This window comes from Emydura macquarii, unplaced genomic scaffold, assembly GCF_026122565.2.
Source record: "Emydura macquarii macquarii isolate MOO-44397 ecotype Brisbane River unplaced genomic scaffold, CSIRO-AGI_Emac_v2 contig_587, whole genome shotgun sequence".
NCBI lineage: Eukaryota > Metazoa > Chordata > Testudines > Chelidae > Emydura > Emydura macquarii.
The window spans coordinates 7948891-7966843 of NW_027130724.1; the positions used below are offsets into that span (position 1 = coordinate 7948891).

At 42.6% G+C, this 17953-nt stretch overlaps 1 protein-coding gene and 1 long non-coding RNA gene across 3 annotated transcripts in view; both read left to right on the forward strand.

The window, feature by feature from the left end:
- Nucleotides 1–17953, forward strand: part of SLC22A18 (solute carrier family 22 member 18) — an 84802-nt gene that overhangs the window by 29782 nt on the left and 37067 nt on the right. The window lies entirely within an intron of this gene.
- Nucleotides 8903–10376, forward strand: LOC137148095 (uncharacterized). Its single transcript, XR_010918437.1, has 2 exons — nucleotides 8903–9261; nucleotides 10206–10376. It is a non-coding gene; the product is annotated as an uncharacterized lncRNA (long non-coding RNA).

The window sequence follows — 17953 nt, forward strand, 5'->3', positions numbered from 1 at the left end:
TAATTTTACACCAACCACTTTAATAGCTATAATAAGTGTCAAAGGAATAGCCAGTGTGTTGGTTGCATCGGGTTGCCTGGCCCTCCAGCTGTAGCACAACTTGCTTTGTGTGGATGTGGTTGTATCTGAGTTTGGTATCTGCTTCGCTTCCAGGCCTGAAGGAACTGAGTGAATTATGGGGCAATGCTTACAATTCCTGGGAAAGACTTAGTTTTCCCACATCAGTTTGTTCCTGCCACTGGATGTGAGAGGAGGTTATTTTCTTTTCTTGCCATGCAGTTTGTGTTTGGGTGCTCTCTGCAGTACCTCTGGATCTTTAAGCTTTCCTTAGGCCCCAGTCAAGCACAGGCAGTGTCTTAGCATCTTCTGTGACAAATGAGTACCCCCCCTGTCCCTGCACAGACTTGTTTGAACCCTCAGTTTGGTTTTCCTTTTTTAGCAAGATGGAACTGGTTCTGCATGCCAGAGCGAACAGCCGATAAAACCCACAGTGGCCTAAATAAAGCAAAGTTAGAAAACAGAAAAATTAAAGGAAATAACAGCCAGTGGAATAAAATACAACTGGGTTTAGCTCATGCAGAATAAGGAGCTGATCCAAAATCCACTTAGCCCATGGGAGTCTTTCCATTGACTTCAGTGGGCACTGGATCAAGCCCTAAGAGCCTAATATAACCTTAGCTCAGCATAATATAATTTTAGGGACCTATGTACTAATACATAGTTCCCCATGTGTTCGACGTCCTTCGATCCCTGTTCTATACTGTGGTGGTCTGTTAGTGGATGCTCTTGAACTGCTACTTTTCACTCTGGTCCCAATTCATCATGAGCATATAGGCATCAATCTAACTTTAAGCACTGTAGTAGGCCCAAAGAGTTAGATCTGTTTTAAACACTTAGTTGAATCAGGGCCTGTAGTGGTGGCTGTATTTCAGTGGCGGGTGGAGTGATTCTGTTGGTCTATAAAGCGCTTAGGGATACTTCAAAACAGAAGGCACTGTAAAATAGCATTATTAATATTAATGTAGGCTGTGTCTTTCTATTTGCGTTAGATGATAAGAAAACAACAACAAGAAGTCACTCAGCCTTATGCAAATAGGATTTGAACTCCTTTCACCAAATTACAAGCAAGGAACTGAGTCAGCTCTGACAGGCTTCAAAAGCAGCAGAAGGATATAAAGCTTTTTTTTGTTTGCAGTCTTATTATGTCATCACTTAGTGATGCAAATGTCACCCCATAAGAAGGCACAGAAGAAAGACCTTTCACATTACGGCCTTGTTCTAGAAAATTCTCCCTCTGATTATTCATGACCAGGGACTCCTTCATCCATATGTCCACTTCCTAACTGCCATATAATGGAGAGAGAGTGAGAGAAATTCACTGAGACTGTGAAGGGAAAAAAATAACACGAGTCAGTTTAAGTATTTACTGTCTTCCAGTTGGATAATTCAAACCTCATGCAACCATGCTAGAATTAGAAACATTATCAGTTTTACGTTACTAGAGCGGGAATTGGTTTCTTGCCTCGCTAATTGTTTAAGTTTGTACGGTTCTGCAATCTGAGACAATAATTAAAACAACCCATTAGATCAGCAAAGACCAATCCAAAATACTGAGATAAGCCTGTTTGATATAATTTCATTAAGGCTAGGAAAAGATCCCACTTCAAAACTGTTTGTTCACTGTCCATGGGTTGTTCTGACCTCATGTCTAGGATCCCACTTCAAATCCATGTCTAGCTGGCAACCGGTCACAAGCGGAGTTCCCCAGGGGTCGGTCCTGGGGCCGGTTTGTTCAACATCTTTATTAATGAGCCTGCCAGGTGAATAGTTGTGAAAAGATTTCACTGTCCATGGGTTGTTCAGTGACCTGTGCCATGAAGGTTTCAGTCCATGTCCTACTGGCCAAGTGACTATAGCATAAAGCCATGGCCACAGTTGGCCCAATTGGCATCCTTGTTGGCAGTCCCAGCAGAGAGAGGCCAGGTATTCACGAGACGGTGTGGAGAGATGTATACTGTCACCAGCTCTTCTCTGTACTTGTGCGGATAAACAGAGGGCCTCGTGCTGCAAGGCTGCGAAGCTAGTACTTTTCAATGGCTTTTCTGCTTGGTGTCTCCCTCTAGATCACTCATTTTGATCCTCTGACTTGCACCCTGTCCCTGCAGGCTTTCATTCTTTGTTCCCTGTAATCGGTTAACTCCCGGGTTCTCTGGCTCCTCCCTCTGGCACGGGGCCAGGAGCGGCTCCTGGCCTGGGCCAGTGGCATACGGAGGGGAGCCATGCCCTCAGGTGCTGGCCTGTGGCGGGGGGCCTCTGGCCAAGCCCTTGGAGGAGGAGCCAGCCCCCACTGACATCCCCAGCAGTCGCGCCAACCCAGCCTCTCATCCTCCCGGCTCCTCCTCTGCCCCTGTGCTGGGCACATCGAGGGAGCCGGGGACCCCGGGTACACGGGCCAGGCAGCCTTCCCCCTCCCTGCCACCAGGTGGCCTGGGGGCATCTGCCCCTCTCACTCCCCACCGGAGGGGCCAGTGGGGGGCGGCTCCTCAGAGGAGGGCCTGGCCGGCACCCCACCCCAGGCTGGCACCCAGGGACATGGCCCCCTCAGTATGCCACTGCCACTGCACCCGCCACCCCCACAGCGGGGAAAGGGAGAGAGCAGGAAACGGGCCTACAGATCCCCTACCTCTGCTCCCATGCCCCTGCCAGCACTGGGGGCAGGCACCAAACAGCCGTATGCCACTGGCCAGGGCGCTGGGCCCACGGTACATGGGAGAGGGGCGGGGAGACTTGGCACGCCCCTTCCCAAAGGATACTGACCCCTGAAATAGGCAAATAACTTTCCAGATACTCTCTGCTTAGTGTCTCCCTTGGATCGCTTTGTTTGGAACATGTGACCTCGCTCCTATTCCTGTTCGTTTGTTTTATTCATTATTAGTCACCTGCCATTTAGTTGGTCCTTGGTGGGGGATTTTTTTGTTTTGTTTTGTTGCCCCCTCCCTTTTGGTGCGGCTCCATCCACCCTTACAAAGGTGCCTAGTACCTTTCAAAGGGTTCTCTGCTTGGTGCCCACCACTGGCTAGCTTTTATTACACCCAGCCTTCATTTTATTTCTCTATTAGTTGATGTGTGTCTTTGTCCCTTCTCCCCCTCTGACCTCCTCTTCAGGTACTGTTGTTTGTGGGCTGGGCCTACCCCTTCCACAGAAGTCAAATAGGCGAGGAGTGAACTGACTAAAAGACCAAAAAAAAAAAATCTTAACCCACTTTTTGGTATATATTTTATTGATGATTCACATTTTATTTATGGATATTTCCATGGTGCTCATCTCCACAGTATCTCAGCCCAAGGTTATTGATACCTAAACTTCATTGTTCAATTATATACCAAAACTGAATTGGATCTTGCAAGAATACCACCTAGCCATACAATAAGGCCAATGTTCTGTAGCCGTCAGGGACGATGTTACTGTGGTAACGTCTGCTGTACTATAGTGGGAGAAAGTAGCTATAAACTTTGATGGGGAGCCATAAATTAAATATGCCTCCCAGTTCAAAGTCGTTGAGAGGGATAACACTTATCTTGAACGCGGTATGAAATGTCTGAAGCAGAGCTTTTATTTCTGTGGCAATATATGACTAAAGAATAGCTGGCGTGGATGGTTTAATTTCCTCTGTCACCTTATCTCTTGGAGTGGTTTCAGTTCCGTTTCAAGGCCGTGGCTTTGCAGTGAAAGACTAAAAAGAGTTTTCTCATTGCTTTGAACTTTACAATTATATCCTCATTCCTCAAACCATGATAATGTTGCTGCGGAGTCTGGACCCATCAGAGAAGGGGAGCTAGACATGTCAAGGCTTATCCTGCCCAATCAATCTCAGTTTGTTCTTTTTCTTTCAACCAGCAGGAATGAGTGGGATTTCTAGTGGATGCAGCCTTTGAATTAGGAGGCGAAGCTTCTCAATGACATAACGACAGATTTATGTGCCGTGCAGGAACAGAGGGGAGCACAGCTTTCACCTCTCCTATTCAGCAACTGTGGAGGCCAGTGAAGCTCCTGGCACAGCTAGGGTGGTAGCTAAGTGGTGACGCTGCTTTAGTAGCCCCTTCCTGAGGTACAGAATTGGCAGGGTACACGTCTGCCCTGGCCACTTCTCCTCCTGCCACTGACATGCTGCTTCTTCCTCCAGGCTACCCAAGCGGCATCTTGTGCCCAGAGCTGCCCTGGAGATGGGGGGCCTTTCATCCACTTTACAGCCCCTTTGTGCCAATGTAGCTGGTCAGGACAATGAAGAATAGGACACGGAGTGAGGATTAGCTTTCTCCATATTCCCCCCACTACACAACAGCCACATTACTCCTTTGAATTGTGCAAGTCTTAGTCACATTAGCTCTGACCTACAGGAGGTGCTATTTCTTTTGATCTCGTTACAAAATTGTTCTCTTGTGCACCTAACAGGGTTCAATACTGAGCTTGCCTCCCCCATCAGCATACCTTTGTAACTTTGCTTTATTTCTGTGGATGTCATCCAGACCACTGCAGGCTGAACCTCTAGGCAGCTGTTTTTCAGTTTCCTTCTGGATTAATTTTATTGCCAGGTGGCGGGCGATCTTTCTGTAAGGTTCATTTTTATAGTGTTTCCACTTAACAAGTAAATAATAGATCTATGAAATGAAATCAGTGCAAACATCACGCTAATTTAAAGCAATGGGAAAATAGCCTATTGTGTAGCTTCTTGCTCCCAAATGCTATAGCATTTTGCTTTAAGAAGCAATCTAAAATATAGGGCTTGTTCACCATATCTGGAAATGCTGTTTGTTTCATTTAATTGATTTTTGGTTTGTCTGAAACTGCCTTTGTCTGTCTGAAGCCAGTTTAAATACTAGCTATAATTAAATCTAGAGATAATCTTGTTGATGTTAAACTTACACCACTGTACCTTTCTCCTAGACACCTCATCTGCTGCTGCTAACTGATTTATTAAAGAGGAACTGCTGTGATAAATTCTAGTATCCTCACGACACTGATTAATATCACACCCACGGTGTGTGACTTGGGTGTCTGCCATGGGGAGCTCTCATGTTGTGGCTGCAAACAGGAAGTCTAGTCTGCTGAAATGGTGCCAGATCTTGTAAAGTGCTTGAGCACCCTCAACTCCAACTGACTCCAACAAGCCCAGTTCTCATAGCTGCTGAGCCTCTGTCACATAGCATCTTCTAAGCTTAATGACTCCTTGTCTCCCAGAAATGCATGGGAGGAGCAGTGTTCATCGGGACTGGAGAGGGTTATATATAGCTGATGTCCTAAGGCATTTTTTGGCACATCCTCTTAATATTTGTAGGACTGGCTCAGGCAAGAAGCAGAGAATTGTGGGATTCAAGGGCGCAGAGCCTCCCACCGATTTAATCGGTGTATGTGGCTCCCTTGGGATCATTTTAGATTTGGGAGCAGACCTAAATGCTCATTCTTCAACCCCACCCCAAAAGAATGACTCCCCTTAACTGCCTCCTGAAGACTTTACATTACAACTGTGTTACAAAGATTTAACCGTTAAATGTGTGCACTGTCCATACATCTCACTAGCTTTGTGGCTGGGTCAGAATATAAAATGGATTTTAATGATGGGAAGAGGAAGGCAGGGAAGGGCACTAGCCTAGGACTTTGTAAATCTAGGTTCAACTCCTTGCTCCATCAAAGACTTACTGTTAGACCCTGAGCAAATCACTAACTCTTTGTGCCTCAGTTCCCTATCTATAAAACGGGGAATAATAGCACTTCTCTACCTCACAGGAATGTTGTGAGGATAAAGACATTAAAGATTGTGATGCTCAGTTACTTCAAATATGTGATCAAATACGTGATCAATTGTTCTCTGCCTGCCAAAGAAGCTATAGAAGCTATAGACATAGTCTGCAGCAAAGGAGATTTAGGTTGGATATTAGAAGAAATTTCTAACTAGAAGGGTAGTTGAGGTCTGGAATAGGCTTCTAAGGGAGATCGTGGAATCGATCATTGGAGGTTTTAAGACAGGTTGGATGAACCCGTTAAGTATAGTCTAAGGTTTACTTGGTCCTGCCTCAGCACAGGGGGCTGGACTAGATGACCTCTCAAGCTCCCTTCATTTTGATGATGTGATTATTCTACCACAATAATGCGAGCTGTATAAGTACCTAATATATCTAAGAAAGAAAAGGACTTTTGTGTTTATTGCTGGGAGGAACAGTTTCCCTGAAAATATCAATCTGGGATCAGATAGTGTAGGCTCCATCACATACTCTTCCTGGATCTTATCACATGAAATTGGTGGGGGAAAGCAGGTCTGGAAAGCCCTGACATCCTTGTATTACTTCACTACCACTTCTCTCTCCCATTCTGTACATCTGTACTTGCTCCAGGCTCTTGGGTCCTCTAGGGTCAAACTTTCAAATACCTGCATGCTGGCAAAAAGAGCAATTTCACTCACTGCGCCCAACAAAAAATCTGTGTGTATAACTGTAGTGAACGTGTGGGCAAACAGGCTTGTAATCACCTGATCAGCTCATTTGCATTTGTCAGGCACAGCTGGTGCACCAGCCTTTTTTTAAAAAAATTATCCCCAAAAATGGCTGAAATCTGAGCGTTCACAAGATATCACCATTCACAAGCAGCCATCTGTCATCATCATTGTGGCCCTATGTTCAAGAATAATGACCAGTCATTGCCATATATGGTTAGTTCTAGCTTCTATCCTTGTAAAGTACAACCACCCTAAGGTGATAGATGTGTGGCAAAGAAATATGATTCCAAAGTGAACATGTTGGGGGTCTCTGACTCTTGAAATAACAGACTGATTGAAATGCAAGTCTGATAAATAGGGTGAAAACTGACTATACATGTGGCTAATTTCTTTGGTCATGGACCCTATAGATGTGTGCATCAGAGGCATCCAAACTGTGCTGGGTGGAGAACAGGTTGGTCACATAATGCTCAACCCTCCTTGTTTCCAACTGCTAAATTACAGTTAAAAACAGCAAAAAAAATGATACTTTCCTAACATTTTTTCATGTAAGCAACTGTAGTTGCTGCAGGAATGTCATTTGATCATGAATGGGATAGGAGGTAGCCTCTCAGAATGGGAATAGGAGGGGAGGTTGTCCATGAGGCAGTCTCTCTATTAAGATGAAAGACTGTCAAGTTCTGGTGTATATAATAGTACAGCATAACACCAATCATACTAATTGGTATCCTTGACAGGGTGGTCTCAGGAGAGGGGCCAAGGACTGAATAGGCTCTAGAGAATGAGTGAGCCTCTTTTCCCCTAGACGTTGTACCTCCAACTGAGAGGTAAGGTTCATTGGCGGTATGGTTGAAGGAAAGATTGCAATGCCATTGCCCACTCTGTGTCTGTTCTGTGAGTAGAGGATTTTAGTTTCCATGGCAGCACTGAAATCCACTTAAAAAAACAGCAACAACATGCAGCAACCTTGCAATTACACCTTTGCTTGCTGTGAACTTTGCTAAATCTCTTCTCAACTCACCCCTACAAGATGTACCAGGTAACTTCAGTGTGTGTGTGTGTGTGTGTGTGTGTGTGTGTGTGTGTGTGTGTGTGTTTATATGGATAAAATTAGTGTGCCTTAGGCCCAATTTTATTATTTTATTATGGTAATAAGATGGCCAAAAGGAAAAGATTCTGTTTGAGGTTTTTAGCCTTCCATTGAATAGAGAGTGTTCGTGCTACCAACAGGGGGAAAATTAATGCTGAATTGCCAGTTGGGTAAACTCACAAATATCAAATCCAGAGCAATCTGCTTTTTGAATGTATTTAACATGCAGTAGCCATCATCACTATGGAATCAGACAAACAAAATACCTAATTGGAAAAGCTCTGTAAATATAGTAACAGAAGGACCCCTCATGGCTAGTACATAAAGAACCTGTCCAAGCAGGCAAGCCTTATACTTTAATTAATGGTTGCACTTTTCTGCTTATTTAAATTAAATGACTCACTCTTCTTATGCAAATGCCTGCTTCTGAGGTAAAATTGAAATGGAGTCATCTGCTGAAAACACTTCTAAGGCTATGCTTTTGCTGCACAAAAGGGTTTTTTATAGCAAGTTAGCAACCTCACTTTAAAATCCTAGTGGAGACCAAGCACAGGTAGTTTTGGTCATTCTTATACCCCTCCCCTCCTCCCCCCCCACCCCCCCCTACTTGAGGATGACCACAACTAGCTACATCAAGGTAAAACTACCCATGTTTTGTCTCCACTAAGACTTTACACTAAGATAGCTATCTGAATGTAAAGTACAGTTGGTTGGTTGAGGTTTTTTAAGAGAAGACATAAGTTTGAGCATTTGACTCACTTGAATGGAGTCCTGTTGAGAGAGCAAATTCATATTTCAAACAGCAACATTCTGTGGCTTCACTATGTACCATTATTAGCCTGGGAGCCTATGATGGGGCAGAGCATCTAACTTTACATAGGAATTGCCTTACTGGATCAGACTTATGGTCCATCTAGTCTGGTATCTTGTTAACAAAAGGGACCAGTATCAGATGCTGCGAGTAAAGATCAAGAAATGTCTCAGATTGATTTAGCTGGTATAAAATTTGCATTTCATCCATACCCATGTTGTGAGCTGGATCTTGCTTTGTAGTGGACATAATCCAAATTATTGTAGCAAACACTCAGTCAGTTTCCTACCCCACTGATTCTAATGGAGTCAGTAAGTACCCTTTCTCTGAAGCACATAACTATCACAGATCTTGTAAAAGTAAACCAAAGTTTGACCTTATTTGATCTTTCATGACTTACAGCATTTTATGAAGTCGGACATGCTGTAACATAATTAATTGTTGTGTTCAGTTATGAGTCACTGGGTAAGTTGTAACTTACCTTCTAACGAGGCTGTACGTGGGAGTGATTACACAATGGCACACCCAGACTATTTAAATAATGTGCCAGATGGCTAATTTGTGAGAATAGTTTGGAAGATTGTTGCTTAATAAAAAAAAAAAAAATCTTTCCATAGTTGCAAGCTGTTCCAACCACTATGGAACTGACCTCACACAGATAACATGACAAGCCATTCCGTTCAGAAATGTTCCTGCATATAAAGTATTTATAGCTAAATAGTAATAATGATTTGCATTTCTATAGCATCCAGTGATCTCGAAGCACGTTACAAATACTGATGAGTTAAGCCTTACAATCTCCTGTGAATTAAGCCAAAACTATAGTCTGAGGTGACACAACAACTGTTAGCTTTTTTGGTTGCCCCCAGGTATCCTTTATTAATAAAAAGTAAAATAATTGCAGGGAAAGATGCACCAGGAATTTGAATTATAATAATTGTAAGAGTTTGGAAAAGAAAAATAATCAGTTAGAATTCCAGGTCAATATAGACTCTAAGGTCAGAAGGGACAATATGGTCATCTAGTCTGATCTCCTGCACAATGCAGGACACAGAACCTCATCCATCCACTCCTGTAATAGACCCCTAACCTATGACTTAGTTATTAAAGTCTTCAAATCATGGCTTAAAGACATTAAGGTACAGCAAATCCACCAGTAAGTGAGCCGTGCCCCATGCTACAGAGGAAGGCGAAAACCCCCCAGAGCCTTTTACCTTGGAATGCATCAGGTGGTGTTTAGACATTAAAATTGTTAATTGTAGCACCTATAGAACAACCAAGCGGAGGGACTCCTTGTTCTAGGCACTGTAAAACACCTAATAAGAGATGCTCTATGCCCCAAAAACCTACAATGTGAATAAGCAAATCAAACAAAGGGTGGAAATAAGGAAACACTATTATCTCTTTCCCAGATGGGGAACTGGGACATCGGGTACATCTACACAGCGATGATAAACCCACAGCTGGCCCAAGTCAGCTGACTCAGACTCCTGGAGCTCGGGCTCTGCGGCTGAAAAATCGCTGTGTAGATATAAGGGTTTGGACTGGAGCTTGAGTGGTGGGATCCTGGGAATGTCTACACCAAAACTTTTAGCTCTACAGCCTGAGCCCCCGCGAGTCCAAGTCAGCTGAGCTGGACCAGTTGCAGTTGTGCAGCAGGTCTTTTATTCCCATGTAGACGTACCCAGAGAGACTGAGTGACTTTCCAAAAGCGACACAGGAAGCCTGTGGCAGACCTAGGAATTGAACCCAGATGTTGAGTCCCAGTTCAGTATCTTAACCTTAAATATCTTAACCTTAATCTTAAAATCAGCCTGCCTTGGTCCTTGCTTGGTTTCTTCCTTTTCCGGACGTGGAGGATGAAGCAAGCTGATGAAGCCCTGCAAATCTGTGGATATCCACTTTTTATCCGTGGACAATGTTTGCAGATCACGGATGGATGCGGACCCAAATTTTGTATCTGCACAGGGCTCTACTGATATAACTGAGAGCAGAGGGAGGCCTTCAGTCAGCCACCTAGGTAAAAGCTCTTAGAGAGGGAAGCTTATTCTCCCGTTTGTTGTAAATGAATTTAAATGTTCAGGTGTTCGTCTGTGCACAGATAAAGAAACAAGCGGAACTGCCTAAGACACACTATCAGGAAAAGCAGTAATAACACAGACAAGTGCCAGCTTTGAATTAGCAAAATATCATTCTGAAATATGGTCTTTCAGCAGTGCAGTGTGAATGAAAATAATTGACACTCAAGATTAATGACACTGGATTATGGACAAAATGTGCAATCCACCCACATCTTATTCAAGTGTAACTGATATGCCTCTTCCTGTAATTTAACAGAGTTCCTCAGAAGAGCCCTGCTTTGGATTCAAGCAGTAAATGGGTTGGCAAAGACATGCTACTCTCAGCTGCCTTGAGGAATAGCATTCTCCCAAGCATGCCATAAATATTTCATTCATTCGCAGAGAAGCAGGGGCTGCGTTATAGTCAGGCTTCTTGTTACAGAAGAAACCACTTATCTCAACCTCTTTTTATTGTTTTGATTTCCTCTCTGGCAAATGCTTGTGGAAGGCATACAGCCTTGTACTAGGCCACCCCTAAAATAGCCAGCCATTCATAGCAATTCATACAGACTATCCTCTATGTAGAGAGAGCCTCTGATAAAAGGTCCCATGGCAGTGCCCCTGTATTTAATTTAATATCCTGTACTGAAGTATAATGTTCTGTATAGTCACTCGGACACAATGGACCCAATCTTGGCCCTTACTAAGAACTCTTTTCACTGTGCTGATGGCACAAAGGGCACTTAAAGCCAGCTAAGGATACAGCCCTGTTAATACACCTTAGTTGTGATCTGCTGTTCCATTCCTGCCCCAACCCTAGTTCTGCCACTCCACTTCAGTTCGAACTTGCAGCATCCACTGCTGTTCCGACCCTGTCTTTTCCCCTATATGTGCCCCACCAATGCACGACAGTGCTGATCTGTGACACCCTTCCTTTCCGGGTCTAGGCTTCTTATGAACAGAGACACCCATCTTAAGATTTTAAGACTCTTGGGCAAGGCTCATATCTACCCCTATGTTTGTACAGTGCCTAGCTTAATGGAGCCTTGATCTTGCTCTGGACCTTTGGACGCTTCTGTTAAATAAATATTGAATGATAATAGTGCTTAGGGTTATGAACAAATGGCAACTGTGAAATGACACAGGCCACCTTTCAATCAAAAAATACCAAGTGAGCCAGAACATGGCCGCCACTGCAAATAATCAATTGTGTAGATACTCACCTGAGAATTAGAGGTAGCTTGTGCTAAGTGAGTGGTAGCTAGATTTCACCAGCCTCCAGGCTTTTACTCAAGGTGAAAGCCACTCCTGCCCCAAGCCAACAGCCCTCTTCAGCAGGAGAACAAATGTGCCAGATCAACATCCTGTAACTTTTTCCAGTCACCTCAGGTGGGGAATTAACAAATCCCATCACTCCTGCCTGTTTCTGATGACTGGGCGGAGCTATGCATTGTAGCACTGGATTGGAGTTCAAATATAACTCATGTGGCTGAGAGATTTAACAGGGATATGTCTATAGAGGAGTAATGATGAAAAAATCAAAGGAACCCTACCCTTGGGCAGCATCTGGAAAGTGGGCTGCAATGATGCAGTGGGGGAAGGCCATTGGAAGGGGGCAGTTTAACACCCCTTATCCTTGTGACAGGTCCATCACCACAACTGAAATGGAAGGGAGATCCCTTTCTGTAGCAAGCTCCTCCCACACTCAAAGACTGTGCATGGGATTTAATACTGCTTTCACTAGTATTAAGCCCCACTGCATGCATGCCATTCTAACAGAAACATTTGCTCAGACAGGGAGGCCAGGAGGAGAATGCATGTTGTTTTTTTAGTCTTGCTTTTATGTGAAATTCTCTCCATGGGGACAGCTGAGTTGGCGTTTCAGAATTTCCACTGCATAATCCCACATAAGAGGAGGGGGTCTTTTCCTCACAGGAGGGAAAAATTTGGCTGTAGAGAGGCATGGATAAAACTGGTGTGAGTGCTACTGACTGACCTCTACTGACACATTAGCATGAAGCTTTCTGGCAGCCAAATTGATCTCCCTCTGCCTCCACCACTCTTATGTGCAGAAGCCCCATTGTAACTATATGTGTACATGATAGGCCATGACATTTTTAAAAAAAATGAAGTTGGACTCTTTTTGTTTTTACTTTAAAATAAAGTAGGCTTTAGGTTCAGGCTTTGGGTAACATTTTGTGTCAATTCATTGGTCTGTCACAGAAAACTTAGCAATGCTGGGCCTATCTTTCAGATCAAAGTTGAGCTATGTCAAAGAAAGACTGTCAAAGTAGCTAAAATAACATCCTCTTGAACTAAACCTTAGTTTCTCATCCACCATGCATGCTAGTTACTCTAGTTTTCACCGATCATGGAGTAATTAGGCATGTGGTTGGCCTCCCATTAATGAAGAACTGGTCCATCCCCGTTTTGTAAAGAACACAAACATATTATTTGGAGAATGTGACTCGATGTCACAATTTCATCAGTGCTTGGCTTTTAGCAAACTGGATTTGTGTTCAGTGAACCTCTTTCACCTACAGCTGCCCCTCGCTCAAGGCTTAAGTGTTTGAGCAAATAGTGCTGGAACACAGTCAAAGGAATATTTAAGTCTTCTTAGAGCTCTTCAAGGAATTTGGATCTGTCATGAATGTGAGCTTTATACAGCATTGTTTTGAAGTAGGAGTGAGTCACTAAAAAACAATTTGTACTTTTTCCATGCTCAGCTTTGACTTTATTAAGAAAAAAGGAAAGAAAATAAAAACAATTCCATTCTCTGGAGAGAGATGCCTTGATCACTGAATCCTGAAATGATCAGTGAGAACTGCAACCTTCTAAAAAGAAATGAACTGTGGCTGCAAAATTTAATTTTGCAGTAATACACAAATTATCTGCAGCACTTTGCATTCAGAGCAAGGAGCAGCTGTTGGAATGCTAAGCAGAAAGTGACTGAATTTACCTTTAGTGTACATGAACCATAAACACAGTTTTATTAACAATGCTTAGTTTTTTTACAGGACTTTTCAAACAGTTATTAATCCTCCCCACATTTTACAGATGGGGAACCTGAGGCTGAAAGATTATCACGGAATGTTTCAGTCAGACTTAGAACACAGGCTAGTCTCATAAACCACCCCTTTTACTGATTACTCTTCTACCTTTGTAGCATTTGTTACTGTGGTGGGACCACAAAATCTCATATTATTAGCCGCCTTACTAGATCTTCCCAAAACTTCCATGGAATGTGGCAGTGTTTTTAAGTGTCATCAGACTGATAGCACTTCCTTCTGGTGTGTAAAGCAGCATTGAAATAGTTAAAATATCTTTGACTTAAATCTGTGTAAATATTACACCCTGCAGCAAGCTGCCGGTCTATCAGTAGCTGCTCTCACACCATGTATGCTCACTGGCTGTATTCAGCATATTGCACATGCATTCATATGATTGAAGTTTGATAAAGCCTGAGTTATATTATTCTAATGCTTCTTGAATCCTGTATATACTTGCCTGAACTGTATAATCCTTACAATATCTGCATTTGCTCTAAACTTAGTCAGCCCAATTTTTCCATCAGTTAATCTGTGCCACTTCTTTGACTTCACCTGGGTGTAATTTAGAGCAGAATTGGACCAGAGCAGTATCCCTTTAAATAGTTTGTAAGTCCTCTAGTGGTCTTCAGTATGTTCTGTGCTTCGGAACTCAGCAGAACCCTGACAGAGCATCAGTGTGTATGTAGGTAGGCCTTGTATGTTGTACATGGTTAGTAAATGTGCTTATTTGCACTTTGCTGGGTAGGAATAGAATTCAAAATGACCTTGACGAATTGGAGGAGTGTCTGAAGTCAACAAGATGAAATTCAATAAAGATAAGTGCAAAGTACTTCACTTAAGCTGGAAAAAAATCAAATGTATTAATACAAAATAGGGAATAACTGACTAGGTGGTAGTACTGCTGAAAAGGATCTGGGGTTATAGTGGATCACAAATTGAATATGAGTCATCTGCTGTATCAAAAAAAGGCTAATATTCTGGAGTATATAGACAGGAGTGTCATCTGTAAGATACAGGAGGTAATTGTCCTGCCCTGCTCGGCACTGGTGAGGCCTCAGCTGGAGTGCCCTGTCCAATTCTGGGTGCCACGCTTTGGGAAAGATGTGGACAAATTGGAGAGAGTCCTGGGAAGAGCTACAAAAATGGGGGGAGGGGGAAAAAGTTTTAGAAAAGCTGATTTATAAGGGAAGATTAAAAAAACTGGGCATGTTTAATTTTTAGAGAAGACTAAGGGGGACCCAAGAACAGTCTTCAAATATGTTAAGGGCTGTTATAAAGAGGACAGTGATTGATTCTTCTCCATGTCCACTGAAGGTTGGAGTAATGGACTTAATCTGCTGCAAGGGAGAATTAGGTTAGCTATTAGGAAAAATTTTCTAATGATAAGGGTAGTTAAATTCTCGACTAGGCTTCCAAGGGAGGTTATGAAATCCCCATAATTATAAGTTTTTAAGAACAAGGATGGTCTGGGTTTACTTGGCCCTGCCTCAGTGTGGGGGGCTGGACTGATGATTTCTTAAGGTCCCTTCTAGCCCTACGTTCCTATGATTCTGTGCAGTGGGGTTATTGTTGCAAAGTTGCCAACCCCTGTTATTTTAATGTGAATTACACAATATATGGTGTATTTCTTAAAGCCGTGGCCCCTGCAGTCAGGTTGTTATGTAAGAATCTCTGCTTTGTTCCTAGTTCATACTGTGCAAATTGAGAATTTCTTATCAAGAATGTGACCCCCCTCCTAAACGTTCAAAACCCAGAAGTTAAAAAAAATCCTCCAAATTTTATTATTTTGCAAGATGTGATTTTTAAGCAATCTCATAATTTTTGGAGGCCTAACTCATCATTTTGGAATGCCTGGGGTTGGCAATATTGTTACTGGGTTGAGGACATGCATTCAACTACATGCATAATAAACTATATCTGCAACTATCTGAATAAGTATTATCATCATGATTTCACAGGGAATTCAGAATCTGAGGCACAGACTGTTTAAGTCACTTGTCCTGGGTCACACAACGGGGATTAAAATTCAAAAGTTCATAACTCATAGTCTTCTCCTGAGTCCTAGACTTGGCTTCTCACACTGAGTTCTTTTATTGCTGATAGCTTTAATTTTTCTTTTTTTGCCCATCTCCTTGTAGGTCTCATCTTTTGATGCTGCTGCATTGGAGTTTGTGTGTGTGTGTATTTTATATATATATACTTATTTTGGCTGAATGATGTCAGTTCAGCAGTAAGGCAGGAGATGAAACCACTCCTTTTTATGCGTCTTACAACTTTGTCTGCACTTCCACAAGAGGCCACTTCCTCCTTTTCCGTTCAGCTTCATTGGCTTCTTTTTCGTTTTTGGGGGTTGGTGGATGGAAGAATCTTATCATTAGCTAAACTGTGCTACAATGGAAGCCAACTTAGGGGCCAAATTCTCTACTCTGATGCACTGTGTAGATCTGAAGCTACTCCAGATGTACATCAGTGTAGGTAAGACTAGAATCAGATGTTAGTACATTGGGGATAAATTGTTTTCTACAAAATGAGCCAGTTCTTTACAACTATAAATGAGTGGGATGTTCACTGACTTACAAACAGACATACAACCTTGCTGCAGGTGGTTCTGTGGCAGCTGTACCTGTACCAGCTGATAGTACTTACCATGCTTAACCTAACCAAGAATCTAATTTAATCTCTCCAACAGAAATAAATTGTTGATCTGAAAATTTTCTGGTGCAACATGGCAGCTGTCATAAACACTAGATTTGCATAAAAATAAAGAAGAGCAAAATTCTGGAGGACAGTGTCTTGTCTTTGATCTATGCCTCACACAAACCCAGGCATGCCTAGCCATGAACAACTTCAATTTCACTGTCACACTTGTTGCTATTGTCAAAACTTCCCCTTCTTTTGGGAGGATTTTGATTATTTTCCTAATGGCTGCATCATTTTGTATTTCTCTTATGATCTGAAATTGCATTATTCTTTTGTGATTCATATGACTGGAATCCTGTTGTTCTGCAAGGCATTTCACTGTGAAGACTGTTCAGAGAGCCTCGATTAGCATTTTGATGTTCTGTTTAATCAGCAAGAAGAGATTGTTATGTGGTGTTTTGGAAAGATCCAGTACTGAACACTCAAACTTCAGCAGTTTCTGAAACCCTTTGCATGCAAAACTCTGTACTGTATGGAGTTTATGCTGAAGTAGTATATGTGCATTGTAGACCATAGCTTAATTATCCTTCTCCTCTTGCACAAGTATAAATCAGGAGCAACTCCACTGAAGTCACCAGTGTAAAGCAAGGGCAAGTGATAACAGAATCAGGCCCAGTGTGTTGTTCGAGTACCCTATAAGTCATTGATTTATCCAGAAACTGGATCCTCATCCTAATTTTCTAATAACAACAACAGTCTCTGATAGAAATAGAATATGCAGTTCTTGTTTTTCCTAAAGAGAACTGCAAGTTTTTGTGTGGAATTTCTGATCTTAAGCCACCATCTATCACAAACTCTATGCTTCCTGTGTTCCTCAGTGAGCAACATTCATGCTTCCCTCATCAACATATTTTTGATGTTGTGGCTATCAAAAAGGAAAGACTAAACCTAAGTCTACAATCCACTTGATTCCTTGAGGTATAGTGTACAGTACATGCCCTTCATTGCATCATCCCAGAAACACGGTATATTTTAGGATATACTGTTATCTTAAAATGTTTACAGATACTGCTTAGGCTGAAAGATGGGAAGGAATTCAACCCTTTTCATCCAGCATTGATTGATAATATTTTCCTTTGGGTTTAATCTTTTTACCATGACAGTACTCCCTGACTGTACATACAGTCATCAGTTCTGTTTTCGAGTTTGTATAAGGACGGGCCTTCCAGATGGGAAACCATTTCCTTCCACCAGTGACACATTATGAACTGCCCCAGTCTTCGAAGCTAGTCCTGTAATATAAATGTTTACAGCAGGCTGACTTAGCTTCAGTGGTTTACACAAAATGTAAACAGAAGAAAGGCTCTTGCCACTCCAGTTAGTTACTACATGGTCGCTCAGCACATGTCTTTTACCTCACATTCATCTCTTACCCCCATGTTGAAATTCTTATGACTCAGGCATTGCAGGTTTTGGAGTTTTTTTTTTAAAGACACAAGCTGTGATGTAGGATTCCCACCCAAAGTCCATGTAGGACACTGCAAAGACAGGATAGCACTTGACGGATATCTGGTTTCTAAACACAGAGCGCCAAGTCAGATGGAGGAGGAACTGGTAGGGATGTACTCAAACATTGTGGGGACAGGTCCTCCTTCCAGAAGGTTATCCTTTCAGCTCTCCTCCTCTCTCACTGTCACAGATACAGCAGAGGAGGTAACATAGTGTATTCAAGATCAAAATGCCTAACTGCCCTGGGCAAGGAAGAAGACCAGTTTTGCTGTGCTTTAACCATTGTTCTGTAGTCTGTTGGC